This window comes from Musca autumnalis, unplaced genomic scaffold (genome assembly GCF_047663935.1).
Source record: "Musca autumnalis isolate F117 unplaced genomic scaffold, ASM4766393v1 scaffold_1, whole genome shotgun sequence".
Classification (NCBI taxonomy): Eukaryota; Metazoa; Arthropoda; class Insecta; order Diptera; family Muscidae; genus Musca; species Musca autumnalis.
In genome coordinates, this window is record NW_027411644.1 from 117415431 (window position 1) to 117434127 (window position 18697).

The following is an 18697-nucleotide window of genomic DNA, read 5'->3' on the forward strand; positions in this document are numbered from 1 at the left end:
TGAAAGCCCCTAAATTCATACTTTTTGGGGAATGGGATTTTGTTTGTGTAACCGGTATTCGATCTGTCTATAGATGAAAGTACCAATTCGCGCAGGCTGAGGGTACATACATCACTGTCGGCAAAGTCGATTGATACTTTTTACTTGCTTGATATTGACATTGATTAACTTTGCCCTTCTATTTCGGCGATTAGACCTGCTCTATGTAGCCTTCGTGTAGTGGTTGCTCCATCTGATTGTGTACAGAGTAAGGGATATGCTGGTGGTCGCTATCTGTGTATATCTCAAACTCTTTCCAGTTGGTGATTCTGCTGCGATACTATTTTAATATCTGTATGGTGTCTTTGCAGCCCTCATCATCCTCTATTTCATTAAGCTTTGACTGAAATTCATCTATAAAGTCACTAGGGGTAATGTTGCAGCTCATGATTGTGATGTCGGCGAATTGAATCCACACGCAACCGTTCCTTCTTTCTTAGACTCCTGTTTTTCCTGTCTGGAATCCAAATTGTGGCGTTATGACTCATCCTCAAACCACTATTCACTTGTTTTTGATGAGTATTGTTCACTGATTAACATGATGTCTGTCTCTTGTACCATCTGCGATAGGATTGCACCAGCAACTGTTCCTCTATGCATGTTCAGATAAAGGATTTTCATATCTATCTGTTTTTTGGTTGAGAAGCAGCCTTTGGACCCATCACGCCTTTTGTGGACTTTTCTGCTGCAACGGATGCATAGACTCATACCTTTTCTTTCCAAGCCATTGCATTTGTATTGTTTGTATGCGGCATCAAAGCACCTATACCAGCATTTGGTCTCTTCTCTGTACTTTACATTGCTGTCTGCCATACCAACTTTTAACAGTCTTGTTTCTAGGCTTTTTTGGCGGCATGTACGGGTATTGTGACGAAGACTCTTCTCAGTTCTCGATAGTTTAGAGCAGTTAAATGTACTGTAATATGAGTTACTGCTATTTTTTGGTATTATGTACTGCAACTTGTACTTCTTCTGGGCTTATGAAGGCGTCAAGATCTATAACTTCGACCTTGACCTTGTATTTCTTTTCCTCTACTGTGATTGAGTCCTTCAGAGTTACATTTATGACATTACAGAATTTCTCTAGCTCCCCTCCTATTCTCATCACCAAGAGGACTGCTTCTGTTTTTTGTTCTACTTATTAATCGAATGGGTACGTCTGCTTCCTATGGTCTGACATTCTGTTTTATATTTTGAGTACATCGGAGTTACTGTGGCCTGCGCTTGGTTTAATGACGACAGCATCGGAACGGCTTGCTGGTGTTTTATACTTTTCCTTGCCTTTTTGAATGGAAAGATTGTTAATGGAATTTTAGTTCGAAGTATCTAATTGACCTAATATTTAGTCATTTAAAAAAAATTGTTTCGGGGGAGCGTTATCTGCAGACACTATGTATTCTCTGGGAAACCCCGAATTGGACGACTTCATAATAAATCTCACATTTTCCATCCTTTCCCCAGAACAAACGTTAACCTTTCAAAAGAACGTTGTTTCCGTATTATTTGATGCCAGAATTAATTAACTTCAGACGATACTTTCATATTTCCCTGATATTTACACCACACACATAGAGATTACCATCAATTGTGGTCGGCGAATAAAACTAATTGAACTCATAGCACACGTCAGCGAGGACAGTATGAGTTGCATCAATTCCAAGTAGAATGACCCATTTTCCTCTATCATTTCATTGGACAACACTTAAGCCCTGTTTATGCACACAATCACTCCGGTCGGCAGTGTTCTGGGCACTACGATGAAGTGACTGACGGTAAAGGTGCGTCTTTTGAAGTGTTGAAAGTCACACTTTATGTGGTCTTATAACCTCTCTCTGTGATAATGTGAATGCGGCATATGAAATATGCAGAGTCTTTGGCCCACCAACCAACCACAACAATCAGCAACCAACAACGGCAATTTGTTTGGCTAGTTTATGGAACGCCAACGGTTCTTCTTCTTCAACTTCGTTACCTCGTAATTCCTATCAAATTTATGATACATGGAAGGGCACAAAGGAAATGGAGAAATTGAACTTGGAATAGCAACAACACTCGAATTGAATTCATAATAATAACGATTTACCGCAGACATGGGCGCAGGCGCATGCATATCGAACGTAATTGCTCAGAGTTACATTTGCATGGAGGCTCACTCCATCTCTCTCCATAGACTGAATATTTACATCCATTCGTGTAATCGAAATCGAATGGCCGACGTACATATGTTACATATTTTAACGGCTTATGAGATATGTCAGGTTGATTTCCATTCTATTTTTTCGAAAATCATTGAGGGGAAAATTTGTTCACTTCAAGATATTATCGGCTTCTTTTTTTAGTGCAAGCCAATCATTTGTTTCCTTAGATTCGTTAATAGTGCGAGGGTGTAGTTTTGTGTCGAAGTGTTGTGTTGTCCAACAGTGGGATGAATGAAAATTGCAATCAATTTAAGTAATATTTTTTAATCGGCAGCACAGTACACACAATTGGTTCTAATCTAAAGGCCTAGGTACTTAACCCACTTAGCGCCGAGATTTTTTTTGAGAGAAAACTTAAAATTTTATATGAAAATTATATTTTTGAGACTTGTTAAGCATTTCTTAATAAATAACTTTTGACTCTAAAACAAATAGTTTTCCTGCAAATGGGCCTTCTTTTTAAAATGCCGAAAACTTTGAAGGGTAATATAGGTGTATTCTTCATTGACAATCCCTTGGTTTTATAACCTCAGCATTTATGCTTTCATACGGGCAAAATGTGCCTTATCGAAATAATGGTTTTAGACCCCAAGTATGTTTGGACGAAATGCGTTTCAGACAATTTGGAGTTGATTTAGCCATATCCGTCTGTCTGTCTGGCTGGCTGGCTGGAGCGCACGATAACTCTCGAAAGGATCAACCGATTTGGTGCAAAATTTGGCTTTCGTAATATTTTGTCCAAACTTAGTTTAAGTTCGATGATTTGTTATATCGGTCCACTCCTTCCGATACCCCCCACAAAAGTTCGAAAATATTCGGAAAATTAGTGTGCACGATAACTCTTGGAGGGAGTAACCGATTTGGTCCATATTTTGCACATCGTGCAATTTCCACCTAACTTAGATGAGATTCCAGTATGGACTCAATTGGTCCACTCCTTCGGGAACATCCCACACAAAATTTCGGAAAAGTTCAGTTTAGGACCTGCTCTCGATTCGCTTTGATTTTTATTGAAGCAACTGCTGCCTCAATTACGACAGTAAAAGTTTTTTTCTGGGGAAAGTCCATACTTCCTGAGAAAATAGCCTGAAAGGTGCAAAAACCCTCCATGACATATTACACTCGAACGGATCTACCGATTCGGTCCAAAATATGGCCTTTGTAATATTTTGTGCACACTTAGTTTAAGTTTGAAGATAAGCCATATCGCTCCACTCCTTCAGGTATCTCCCCCACAAAAGTTCAAAAATGTTCGGAAAATTTGTGCGCACGATAACTCTTGATGGGAGTGGCCGATTTGGTCCATGATTTACATATCCTAATATATCTACCAGATATAAATCAGGTTTGAATATGGACTATATTTGTCCACTCCTTCGGGTAGCTCCGAATTTTGTCCAAACTTAGTTCATGTTCAAATTTGCGCCTCATCGGTCCAATCCTTGGGGTACCAACCACACAAATGTTCAATCTTTTTGTTTGGTAAGGGTCGGTTCGGGAATCCTTTGGATATTTTTACAGGGGGGTTCCCTCTGACCCTGTTTAAAGCGATTTTATGTTTTTCGTAGGCTAGTATGGTACAAAAGCTTTATCTATCGATTTTTGAGCTTTAATCCAATCCATATTTTTGTCGGTTCATACGCCAAAATTTTGAAAACCCCCCAAAATACATAAGTTTTTTTTTGGAAAAAAAAGTATTTCAATCCCCACAGATTGAGGGTATATCTCTGTCGGCAAAGCCGACTGATACTTTTTTACTTGTTGATTGAGAAAATACTCTTACTACATAGGCCAAATGCGTGGAAATGCGTAAGTCAAATGAAAACTTATAGGCGTGGAATGACAGATAACATACAATATAACAAAATGCAAAAAAACCCACATAGTCCGGTCAAAATAGACATTGAAATAGCAAAAATTCCCACAAAGCTGAATTTTGGTGGAGAGCTAGGGTTTGCCATTAGAAGCAACGTCCTAAAAGACCCCATCGATCCCATGTGTGCAAAACAAAATATTCGGGGTCAAAGGTCAAATTTTAAGGGTTTTTAGGTTATCGGATTTATTTTTTGAAAACGGTTGTTCTAATCAAAAAGTGACTAAAGGGCTGTTTACACCATCTATCAATGTCGTATGAGATGTCAAATTTTCTACCTGCGAATGTTGTACACATAGTGTGACCACCATGAAAATTTTCATCTATCAAAATGATTTGGCAACTCATATGTAAATTTTTCATTTAGGGAGCGCTCTATTTGATACGGCATTCTCGTATGTAAACATAAATTTATCAGCTGTTTTCTGGCATTCTCAAAAACAAATTGAAAAACAAAATCTTTTAAAAAAGAAAATGGAAAGTTATGTATATTTAAATATTTAGAAAAGTAAATAAATGGTGTTTATAATGTTATTTTCAGATCGATTGGTCGAAAGAAGCAGTCTTGGATATGATTGCTTTGTTGCAAAAACATGAACGCCTCCATAACCCCAAAAACCTATTCAACCACAACAAACATGCTAGATATTCATTTCCCTTCATCCAAAATTAAAATTTGCGCTAATTTGCAACTCAACAATAAATATAAACATTGACAAAAACAGCTGTTTTTATATTTATAGGTTATGTCATACGAAAATAACACTTGTAGGTATGAACGCACAAATTGAAAGTTGTATGGATGACGTCAATTTTGACAAACATAGAGAATGTCGAATGGGTGAAAGAAATGATAGCTCATATCACATTGATAGATGGTGTAAACAGCCCTTAAAGTAAATATTGTAGACAGAAAAATTATCTATAAGCTTGACCTTTATAATTTTTTTCCTAGAAGGAACCATTCTTGAGATATAGCTGTTCTAAAAAAACACATGATTTTTATGCACTTATAAGGGAAAATGCAATTATTTAGACGAACCGGTTAATATAAGCGAAGTAATCGGGTCTGTCCCCCAAAAAAATATATATTTTTTTGAAGAGCGAAATTATATATTTAGTAGAGCTATTCAATGTTAGTGTCATTTGACCTTTAGATCGCGATATTTCGAAAATGGTAAGTCTTTTTTAAGAATCATAAAGACCACCCTTGTAGACAATTATTGAATCTACAACTTTTACTTTAGCCGGCTTTTGCTAAGTCTTACCATTTTTGAAAAAAATTAAAAAAACTGAATAATGCCTCCAAAAATGACCTTTGACCCCCAATAACTTGTTTTGCACACATGGGATCGATGGGGACTTTTAGGACGTTGCTTTTAATGGCCAACCCCAGCTCTCCACCAAAATTCAGCTTTGTGGGAATTTTTGCTATTTCCCCCTTATACGCATGTCTATTTTGACCGGACTAACAAAAGTATGGGAAAATATCCGAGTTTTACGTCAATTTTTGCAACCCTTTTATTTTTACTTAAGTCATTTCTCGGAAGATATTAAAAAAGGGTGTCCTAGTTCGAATTTGGCTGAACCATTCTATTTTCTTTTATCAGAAAGATCAAGCCAAGAAAGCGAAGAAAGCAAGAAAAATCCGTTGCGTGTTGGCATTTAAGCTAGAAAGCCAGCCCCTTAAACATAAGCAGCACGACATAAATAACCGACGAGTCAAATTCGAACTAGGTTGCCCATTGTCTTTTAGGATTTTACAAGAAATTACTAGGTTTACAAGATGTATCTACCTTTACCGTTCCGAACTTTGTCGGCAAATCAGATTTAACTTTGGGTTACATATCCGCACGAACACTAATGAAACTGCTTTCAACTCCAAAGCTTTTGCTAAACCTGCCGTTTCGATTTCATCCACATCCAAGGCCATTTTGAAATACATGGTCTTGGGAAGACTAGCACTAGTGTTTGCCTTGGCAACTGGCGTTCTTCCGCTGCATTTGAAGGGGGTTGTTCTCGTGATACGTCATTGAGATTATGGGGGTTACACTGAACGTAAAATCCCCGTGAGTTTTCTCACTTTCTCCTTTATGTTGAAACTGCCGAACTACATATATCAGGAAAAATGTCTAAAATTGTCTTTTCCATTTCAAAAAAATCAAAAAAATTTTTTGATGCTACATCAATGATTTTTGGTACATAGATTAAGAAAATAATCAGTATTCCAAATCTGTTTTCGTTACTAACTTTGATTGTTGCGCGCAAAAGATATGACCGTTTTAATTATGATAATTAGAAAAAATTCTAAAAAAATCGCGGCTTGATATATTTAACTGTGATATCCTAATATAGTTAACTGAATTCGTAACCTTTGCGATGATGCAAAAAATAATCGCAAAGTCTCAATGGATTCGCGAAAAATCAAATTTGTTAAATAATTTCACGTATTTACAAACATATTTTTTAAAACAATAGCGCTCATACTTACGAAAAATATATAAAAAAATTATAACAGCATCCAGACATTTTGAGGAATAAAATGAAACCTAAGTTGTGAAGGTTGGAGCTATAGTATTCATGTTATTTGCAAAAATACGAAGAAAATATTACGAAAAAATTAAAATCATATTATTCTACTTTTATGTTTTTATGGTTTTATAGGAAAAGTTGGAAAAAAATGTTTGAGTTCTTCGGCATTTTCGTCAAAATTTCACGCAATAATGATGATATTCCGTTGCAACAAATGTTTCGCTTATAGTTTTCCTATTGGATAATATTATTAGAACCTTATATTAAATCACAAGGAATTCCAATTGTGGCATAACGTTAAAATAATGTTATATTGAATATTATAACATTTGAGACGCATATAAACCGCGTAATTATTAAAATGACATGATGCGCATCCGATTTTCCAACACAGCGAATCAATCCCTCTTTTTTGATGTACAGTTTGTCAAATTCTATTTGGCGACCACGATGTAGCATCTGCTGCATATTAGGGTGCAAAATACAGTAAAATGGTAATAATTTCCGCGAAGTTCATTTACATTTTATGCGCAACCGATTTCAATAATCACCATTAAAAAATACATTATTCTATGCCGTTTCAATGCGATCCATCAAGAACCGTGGATGTAGCATCTCACTCAATTTTTAGAAAAAATCTATTATATCTCTGGATTTACGAGAGTTTTTAAATATCTGTTTTCGTGCAGTTTAAACACGCGTATCGATCTATTTATTTAAGTAGAACTGACACATCCAAAACGCGTTTTAATATGCGATATTTTCAAAATAATTTTTTGCAAATTTTCGAAATTTGAGGGGTATCACATCCGCCGATCTAGTGGCTGGATTTTTACGCGTCGTGACTTGTTAGATTCAGAACGTAAAAAAACTAAATTTACGCGGGTTTCCACGGAAATCGAATGACGTTTGTAAATTTTAAATCAAAAAAATAGGTTTTTGAGAAAAATTTACGCACAAAAATTTCGTGTTTGGGCGCAGATTATTGTGATCCTGTGAGGGCTACACCTTAATGTTATACATTAAAAAATGCGAAATCGCGAGTACTACAATCAAATAATAAGCTTCTAGGGAAATCCAGCTGCGCGTCCCGATTAGAGCAAAAATTCAAAAAACCCCATTTTTCAGGTTTCAAAATGTCAGCATCCGTTTGACGTAGATACAGTGGATATATTAAAAAATCATACATTAGAAACTTCAACTCTGAAGTGTACTCTTTAACTTCACCTTTGAGCATTAAGCTCTACATTGTGTAGTAAAACCACTAATTGGAAAATAACATAATGAAACTCATTTGATTCAACGATTTTTTGCGATTTTTTTACATTAGTACGACCACAGCTTCCGCTCAAATTATTATTTTAAGAAACCCCTCGGTGAATCGGTCTAAAACAGTTTATTTTACCAAAATGCGGTCAAAAGTTACGGTATAGTGAAACTGATCGCGAGTTACAATACCCCATACCTCAGTTTCAACATAAGTTAATTTTCTACAAAAAGCTTGATATATCTTTGATATACTTGGGAAATTGCATCAGTGTGAAGCTAAAAGTTCATTTAGACTACGCTGGATTTAGCAATTATCTGGCTTTATTTGACATATATTGTATGAAAATGACAACTTAAATCCACTTGATTTGCTAATCCCAGCATAGTCTAAATCAGGCATAAGACTGCATAATAGGCTCGTCAATCCAGAGGTTCCCGCGTGTGTTCCTTTGGACCTCCTCTCACTACTTCTCCTCCACATCAAGATTAAGAAGGCACCCTATTACAGTCCTCAGTCGGCATTCTGGCAAATCTGAATATCATTCCACTGCGTATCACTATTGCATTAGAAGGTTTCTTGTCGTAATAGCAGTTGCTTGCGCGGACGCCGAACAATATTTTGGGTTAGTTAGTGGCAGGATAAGGACACCATCCAACAATATGTTCAGAGAGAGCCTCATTTCAGCAGGGAGTGTGGTGAATTGCAGTTCTCATGCGGCATTCTGCAAGTTTTAATATTCTTCCACCGTTTATCGCTATAATTTACATACCACACTGGCAGCGCCTATTGCATTATAAAAAGACAACAAGGTTTCTTTATCAGCACCCCATGTACTTCCTGCCAGCGGCTTGTAGACCTTGTTCCCACTTTTGATCTTGTCGTAAATAGTAGTGGCTTGCGCGGACAACGAACGCTGCAACCAACATTTGGGGTTATTTAGTGGTCGGAGTGAAGACACTATGGAACAATATGTTTAGGGGGAGCTTCATTTCAACCGTCCAGGTTGTGAACAGTGTGGCAGTGGATTTAGAGGTGGATATTTTCATATTCTTCAGATAAAAGAACAGCACTAAGTCCGTGACGTAGATATTTAACAAACACGGTAGGAGGGAAGTCTTCACTATTTCCCCGAACAGCTTGGTATGGCAGACATTATCGAAAGCCTTCGATTTCTCAAGAGCCGCCATTAATGCTCGAATGCACACCCTATTCTGGCTCAGTTTCACGACTGATATGTGTGGATATGGCGGAATCCATGCTGATGTTGGACAACTAGGAAACAGGTTCTCATCTTGGGGAGGAGTGCCTTTAAAGTCGTTGCTACTCGCGACAAGCGGGGGATCGACATGGACGATTCACCTCTGCTGTCATCCTTGCCTGGCTTTACTTGCGAGACCACCGTGCTAACTTTCCAGGCATTTGGTACAATATGGGTGACAGATTGAGAACATCCACTTGCTTAAGCATTATCATTGAGGTTTCGTGTGGGCCCAACGCTTTAGATAATTTTGCGTCTTGGATGACGTCTGCAACATCACTCATCGTAGATTGTGGTGGTACCTTCTCGGCTGGGAGGTCTCTTATATGGCGTAGCACTCTCCTCTTCGGATCTGTCAAAGTCTCTCCCATGGAAGTAACAGTCGTCTATCTTCATTCTTCCCTGGATTCCAGAGTGATTTAAGTGTTGCCAACAATTTACTTAATCCTGTACCACTGCTGAATTGCTTCAGGTAGTCTAGCCACTTTTCCTGCTTATGCTCGCCTACTAGCCTGTAGACATCAAGAGTAATTTCTTGGATTTTTAAGGTTCGTACGACGAACCTCATCACGCTCATTTGCTACTCCCGTCACCTCTGCTGTGAAATTCGGTCTAATTTTGGATATTCGACAAGCAGGTAACCTAAAATCTGATAGACTGCGCAGCTCCCTGAAGCGGTGATTGCTAAATTTTCTGAACCCTGAACCAGGTGCCACCATTGTGGCGTGATGTGACAATCTCCTCTTATCATCGTAGGAGCGTCTTCGTTCACCGTGCAAAATGTGGAACTATCATCAGCTCTCCCATGGTTCAGAAAAGTATGACTGTTCATAGGCAATATGTACAGATTCAGCAGCTAGCTCTATCTTGGCATTACCACGCTTTACTGCTACCCCCTACATTCCATATTTGGGTCACTAAAGTCAAGCTCAAGCGAGATAAATCTGTACTACACAGACTGATGTATTAGGAAGGCAAGTCCTCCTCCTCCGCTTCTTTAGCTATCCTTCCGCAGAACATTGTAACCATCGCAACGTTGCAAGCTTGCAAGCTACAGGTGGCAGTGGGCTTTGTTTCCTGGATCGCGGCGACCATGATGTTTTTCCGAATCATAAAGTCCACAATTTCGCTGCACTTACCGCGTGGAAAGTTGCAATTGAATTGCAGAAGTTATGCATTTCCGCGGCGCTAAACAACAACTTGTGGTGTTAGATGCTGCAGTTGTTGTTATTGGGGAGGCTGCGTGAACACAGCAGCAAGCAGCAACATACCTCTCGCAGTAATCCTGGGTACGACAAAGGCCAGAGCACCCGCGGAAATGCACCCATTCCATACATCCATTACATCTCACCATTGTTGACATGTGGCGGATGCAAACGGAACAAATCCATACTGGTCCGGGGTTCATCTCTATACCGGCACGGACCAAAAGAGCTCGGAGCAGGCATTCCATGGCAAAAAAATACACGAACACAAACACATAACTGCAGAGGTAACGGCCCCGGGCGTCGTGGGATTGATCGAAGCTACAGGTGACGGTGAATTTTTATTTCTGGATCGTGGCGACTCATAAAGTCTACGATTTTGTTGAATTTTCGTTGCAATTGAATTGCAGGAATGATGCATTTCCCCGGCGCTGAACAACAACATATGGTGTTACACAGGGACGTACGCAGGATTTCATTTCGGGGGGGGCACAACTTGACCAAAAATCATGAAAAATTCAAATGTTTTGCAGCGTTACGCAAAGCTATTTTAAGGGGTTATGGCCACTTATAAGCATGAGAAAAGCCATTTTCATGCATTTTTTATAAAAAATCTATTAAACCTTAAGTTACCTTCTATTTTTTTTTTTTTTTTTTTTTTTTTTTTTGAAAATCTTACATTCAAATGCCCGCTTATAAAGCACTGTTTCGAAAAAGTATAAACCGATCAGCATATATTTTTGTGGGATCATTACGAACCTAATAATCTTGTCCATTATCGAAAAGGAATTAAAAAAAATAAATTTTTAAAAATTTTGAACAGTTAAAATCAAAATTTCGATTTTAACAAAAACAAAACACCGTACAAAATTGATATTTTTTCTGACTCCGTCAGCAGTTTTTTTTAAAGACTCTCTCGGTTAAGCACATGATTTATATGTACAATATTCCCACAATATCATATAAAGGGCCACTTTGAGGAAAAGACGTTTTTAGTTTCTATGCTACATACAAAACACAATAAATGTTTCCCTTCGAAATTTTTGTCCGATGGACTGGAAATTTTGGCACATATTCTATTCTATATTCTATTCTATATTTTATATGAAATAATGGTACAAAGTATATAAATTCAATAGAAAGAATTCATAATATTTAGTCCCAATTTACATTAGGCGAGTTTACTTGCGGCAAGTCTCAGTTTGTAGGAGAGACACGTAAGGGGTATGGAAGTGGAAAAAAATTGCTCGTACCGGCAATTTTCAGGCAATTCCTTTTACATTTTTCGTTTTTGACATTATTTTTATTGTTTTGAAAACAAAACTTGCAGAAACAGAATTGCCTGTATAAACGCAAGAGGCAAGTTTAAAAGAGAACGAGAAAAATTGCAGCAAGAAAAATCGTTTAATGTAAATTGGGACTAAGGATACAATTTTAAATATTTACAGAGAAGGATATTTAGAATTGAAAATAGACAATATCGGGCCACGTTCGGTAATGTCGCCATGTAAAATTTATTGAAGTATATTGACGTTTCTAATCATACAGGTCCACGTTATGGTTTATCGCAGAATTTTACAACAACAAAGAATTGCCGTTGTCTTTGCTATAGCAAGATTTTCACTATTTCGATTATCTTAGCCTAATTATACCCTCAGCCTTTAGGCTAAGGAGGGTATATAGACTTTGATACGATGAAAATGTGCCTCATTGAAATAATGGTTTTAGACCCCAAGTATGTTTGTACGATATCCGTTTCAGGCAATTTTGAGTCATTCAGCCATGTCCGTCCGCCTGTCTGTCTGTCCTGCTGGCTGGAGCGCACGATAACTCTCGAACGGATGAACCGATTCGATTCAAATTTTGGCTTTCGTAATATTTTGCCCAAACTTAGTTTAAGTTCGAAGATGAGGTACATCGGTCTACTCTTTCCGGTAAATCCCCCACAAAAGTTCGAAAATGTTCGGAAAAATTGTTCGTACGGTAACTCTAGAAGGGAGTGACCGAATTGGTCTATACTTTACACATCCTAATATATCTACCAGATATAGATCAGGTTCAAATATGGACTATATTTGTCCACTATATCCGGTACCTCCCACACAAAATTTCGGATAAGTTTACTTTAAGACCTGATATCGAATCACTTTGATTTTTGTTAAAGCAACTTGCATTCGCTGCCTCATTTACGATGGTAAAAGTTTTTTTTAGGGGCAAGTCCATACTTCTTGAGCAAACAGCCCGAAGAGTGAAAAAACCCCTTGTGGCACCATATGTTGCAGCTGGAGATCCACTTCCATAACGGTCAATGTCGATCCATTCCTTTTAGTATCTCCTCCGCAAAACTTTTGATCTTTAATCCTAATCAAAATTTTTGTCTGTTCAAACGCCAAAAATTTTTAAAACCCCCTAAATACATACGTATTTTGGGAAAAAATTGTTTCAGTATACACAGGCGGAGGGTATATCTCTATCGGCAAAGCCGACTGATACTTTTTTACTTGTTTTTAAGAATATCGGCTGTCGTTATCGTTGCTATGTTTCCAAATGAAAGTCCCAATTTACATTAGGCGAGTTTACTTGCGGCAATTGTCAGTTTGTAGGTGAGAGAGGGTGATGAGAGGCAAAGGGTTACCATATGCCTCACCTCTCTCTCCTACAAAATGACAATTGCCGCAAGTAAACTCGCCCAATGTAAATTGGGACAAAACATTAAGAAAAAATTTAAAATTAATTTTTTTTTTTCATTTCTCCAAATAATTTATTTTGGCCCTTATCTACAAATTTGCTGCAAAGGTCAGAAGAAGATTTGCATTGGTTTCAGAGATATAGCCCCGAGTTGTTTAAAAAGTCGATATTTAACAATGTTTAGATGGGGCCATAAAATCCAAGCTGTATCTGACTCAACAAAACGGAACTAGGGCTTTTGTTCTTTGGGTCTGTACTTTCAAAAAATCCTCACTTCAAATTATTTGCACAAGATTACCTTAAAAATGTTGCACAGTGTTATTAAGCGAAAGAGATAGATTCTGATACCAGGATTATTTTTACTTTTAATATTATGTTACAAAAGAAGCGTTATAATTTGTTTTCTTAATTGTACGATTACAAGTTTTTGGACTCGATGACAAACACTTTGATGGACTTAGTCCTATATAGTTTTGACAAATAACAATCGATCCTTATTGAACCCCACATAATTATTCACTAATAATTATTTGAGAGACACTCCTCTCGATAGTTACCGCGCCCATAAGCTTTTTAGTTGGTCACCGCAGTATTTAGAGCTTTGTCAGGAAGCATAAACTTGTCCACGAAAAGTAGGATATCGCTGTAAACAAGACTACAAAATGTCCAAAGAATCATCGACCAGTCTTTAAACTGCAGATATGTTAGACTTGTATAAGAGACCTGAAGATGTTGTCCAAACATATTCTCTTGGACCTTGATGTACTTTTGGAAGTAATCTTGCGAACCATATTAGGTTCGATTTTAGACCGAATCGGTTAGTCCCTTCGACCGTTTTACTGAACATTTTTGAACTTTTATGGCGGAGGTACCGATATGAGTTCCAACCTGCCAGACAAACAGAGATACAGACGGACGGACGGTGGTAAGTACTTGCATCTTGGCTGAAACGAATATCGTCCAAACATATGTGAAGTCTTAAATCATTATTTTGATGAAATCTATACGATACAATCCTAGTGTATATAATCTCGTAATCTAAAGTCTGAGGTTACAATTATACTTAGGTAATGATAAGTAAAAATCAAGTAACGCACAAAAATTCATTTGTCTTCATTATTTTCTCATACTGTTTAGCAGCAAATTTGTCTAAAGTAGTAAGTAAAACAAATTTCTAATTGGCTTTATTCAATAGAATTTTGTTTTATATATTTCCATTCCCATAATACTGAACTCGTTATTTTTGTTATAACCGGATGAGTTTTAAGCCTCGAGAGCTCTATACAGTTCGAATAAATAATAGACATGGGGTATATTCATTAAGGAATTAGCATTTGATAGTGGTATGATATGACATGAAGATGTAATTCAGATTTTATTGGAAGTTTCTCTCAAAAACAGCTTACAAACAAAAATTTTTAAAATATTTTCTTACAAAACTTGTTAATGGTGTACATTTTCTGTTCAGAAACTTAAGAAAATATAAGTTTTAATTTGAAATCTTCAAATATACACACATTTTTATGAGAAAAAATATAATAACTAGTTACAGTAGTTTAAAAAATTTTGTTCGACCAAACCATTTCGGGGGGGGCCCGGGCCCCCCGTGCCCCCCCCCTGCGTACGTCCCTGGTGTTACATATATGCTACGGGAGGATATTCCGACGACGACGAAGTGAAATACATGCTGTAAGATGTTCTAGAGCAGAAATATTACTCATATCGCAGCAGTCCTGAAGGGAAATAAGACCAGAACATCCTTTACATCTCACGGATGTTGACATGTGTTGGATGTGGATCTGACAAACGGAACAAATCCGTGCCCCTGAGTTCTTCTCTATCCCAGCACGGACCAAAAGAGCTCGGAATAAACATTCAGGGATATATATTGCAAAAATACACGAACACAAACACATAATTGTTAAGATAACTGCCCCTGGTCGAAGATTCCTCCGAGTCAATCCGATGCATACGAGTAGAACCAAAAAGGCATGGACAGCGTTTCATGGGTTCAGACAGTAATATTTTCATGCGATATATTTATCTATTTAATTTTACAATTATCTCATTTAGGAGCAATAATGTTATTCCGGTGACAATATTCTTCTGTTCTCACATTTTCAATATTAGCTTTGAAATATTTCTTCAACCAATTCTCCACACTGTGCCATAACTGCTAAAGGGTCCAATAAACAAAATGCGTACCGATTTAGAAATTATAAAATATTCCTGACTTTCACATAAACTAAATAAAAATCTTAATATTTACACAATAAATGTTACTTCACACCAACAACAACAACTTTGGACCAGACTTCTGCTATAGTCAGTCGGGCAGTTATGGATTTCGGAATGTCTAACAGACACAGATATGTGTGTCTGCATGAACATACATATTTGTAACTGGGGGGCATTCGTATTCAATAACAATGAACGCCACATTGGCATAGCGAAATGCTAGACACAACTGAATCTGCTGCATTCATGCATTCAATTCCTGGCTGACACAGAAGACAAGATCATAATAGGCCAAACAAAGATTGTTACAACGTGAACATCGTTAATAAAAGGGCATTAAAGTTGACCAATTGAAGATTTTATTGTTATGCCAAAAGACGGTCAGCCGGCCGGTGTTTGTTTGTTCGGTCGTTCGTTCGTTCGTTCGCTGGTTGTAATCCAACCGCAGCAGAATGCTGGCAAGGCTAAGAAAACAAACAAATTGCAAACTGGTTAACAAGAATCTTGTTTATTATTAGAATTGTTATTGTTGTTGCTGAGTGTTACTTCGTCGCTTCGAATGCATCTATTGAATATTAGGAATAGTAGCAGCATCTTTGAAAGAAAGACAACCAAAGCAAGTAGCAAGTAAATTGACTTGCCCTTCCTACCATATTCTTCCAAGGCCTAATGAAGTGATTGTTTTTGACGGGGAAGTTACTTAAATCGATAACTAAAGGTGTCAAGTGGGCCATTACTCATAGCTATCTAATGATGATTTAGATGCGATGCTGCTGGAATATCCAAACAAGCAACAATCCTGCTGGCTTGCTTTATTATTTCAAAATTCTGTTCTGTTTGTTAATGTTACAGAGGATTATGATGTACATTTCGTTTGCCTCAGAATTGTTTTCTTATTGGCGAAATGCCATCCGTATTTCTCTTGAATGCCTCCCGTCTGTTTAAATTGGTTTGGTTGCTACCCCTCATCAAGGAACTCGAGTCAGTCGCCTGTTTTTCACATCATTTTTGTAGCTACTGTGGGAATGTTCTATTTCTTTTGATATAGTTTGTCATTCAATAGAGGATGGCAAATTGTTTTGAGCGGATTGCATTGACACCTCTTTATTAAATGTTTGCAAAAATTCACATGTCCGTTTTTTTTTTTTTGTAAGTGCCAATCTGGTGGTTGATTGGTTTTTAATAGGAACTCAACACAGTGCTACCATACCGTACATTAGGTCGCTGCGAAATAATTAAATAAATAACCGCTTACAGTCTATGGGACCTGGGTGGAGAATCTCAGAGTAAATCTAGAGACCTATCATTCTTGGGTTGGCGACCCTTAAAAATACTGACCCACGGTCATCTATAAGAACCTTAAAAATCATGGTTTTACTATAAAACCAGTAAGGCAAGCATCAAAGTCGAGCTGGGCCGGCTATTTGATACCATACACCACTGTGAATATGTAAAATAAATATTGGAGCTATATCTAAATCTTAACCGATTTCGATAAATTATGGCACATTTATTTCTAGACCGCATTCAGTCACACATTTCAAATTTCATCAAAATTGGACAGATGTAGAGTGTTTGGTGCATCAAATACCTCAAATCGGTCGGAATTATATATATGGGAGCTATATCCAAATCTGAACCAATTCCGATAAAATTTGTCACATTTATTTCTAGATCGAATTCAGTCACACATTGCAAATTTCATCGAAATCGGACATATATAAAATGTTTGATGCAGCAAATACGAGAAATCGGCCGAAAATATATATAGGAGCCATATCCAAATCTTAACTGATTTCGATATAATTTGGCATATTTATTTCTAGGCCGAATTCAGTCACACATTCCAAATTTAATCGAAATCTGACATATACAGGGTGTTTGGTGTAGCAAATACGTGAAATAGGGCGAAAATATATATGACAGCTTTATGCAAATCTGAACCGATCTCGATATAATTTGGCACACTTATTTCTAGACCAAATTCATTCAAACATTCCAAATTTCATTAAAATCGGACGTATATAGCGTTTTTGGTGCAGCAAATACGTGAAATCGGCCGAAAATGTATATAGGAGCCATATCCAAATCTGAACTGATTTCGATATAATTTGGCATATTTATTTCTAGGCCGAATTCAGTCACACATTCCAAATTTAATCGAAATCTGGCATATATAGCGTGTTTGGTGTAGCAAATACGTGAAATCGGGCGAAAATATATATGGGAGCTATATCCAAATCTGGACTGATTTCCACCAAAAGCTATGACTAAAAAAATTATATTCCCCAGTTTTCAGCAGAATCGAACAATAAATGCGAACGTCCGGGTGTAACTTTAAGAACAAACCCGATGTTACCGTCTTACAGGAAGTGCGAGGGAAATGCGACGGAACAACACCTAAATGAGAAGCATTATTAAAGCTGCCATTAAACAAGCCATGATTTCGGTTGAGAGTTTGCATTTAGCCTGAGGAACAAATATTTCACTACCAGATTCAGCATCTACATATGCTAAAAAAACATCATATTTGCAATTTAATGGACTCCGAGATAAGAACGAGAAAATAGTGGAGTTGGATTCATGAACCGGAAGAATATCTCGATCACGCCGGTGCAGGAAACCAAGCTCAACAAAACTGCGGTCTACAGCGTTGAGATGATTACTACGTAATGAATAAGGGTAGCAGCAGAAGTAGAGGTGGGTAATTTGCTTTCTTATTGCACCAGTCTATTCAATACAGACCTATCTCGCATGAGGCTGGCTCTAATAGAATGTATGGGGGTAGCAGTCAGGTGTGGAACTGCCACGGGGAAATTGCTGAACGTATACATCCCGCCGATAAATAGGTTATAGGTCCAAAATTAGCCCGCTTTTGGAATGTCATAACCGCCTCGTCTTGGGGGACTTCAATGCACATCATTAGTTGTGACATTCGGTCTTCGGAAACGGCCAGAGTTGTTTAGTGCTGGCTGAGCAGATTGATAGCTCTACGTTTTTGCACGGTCAATGAGGACGCCCCTACCAGAATTATGGGAGAGTGTCGTTTCTCTTGTATCAGACCGTCTCCCCATAATGGCCTCCATCAGTAAGTGTCCGATTTCATCATCTCTGAACGCGACACTTTCATCAAACATTGGATAGCTAATTTGCCTAGCTTGTAACAAACATCATAAAGATTGGAAAATTTCGTTGGAAATTATGTTTTTGTTCTCTCGAAGAGACAATTAGTCAATAAAAGGGAGTAGGACAGTGGGAGTTTTGAATATGCTAGCTTAGCAGTCGGCTGGGGGGATTCGCGTCCTTTCCTTAGATATCCTGTTTATAATTACAACAATAAAATAACTCCCTATTTATTTAAAGAACAAGTGAATGTTTTGGATGATTAAAAGTTAC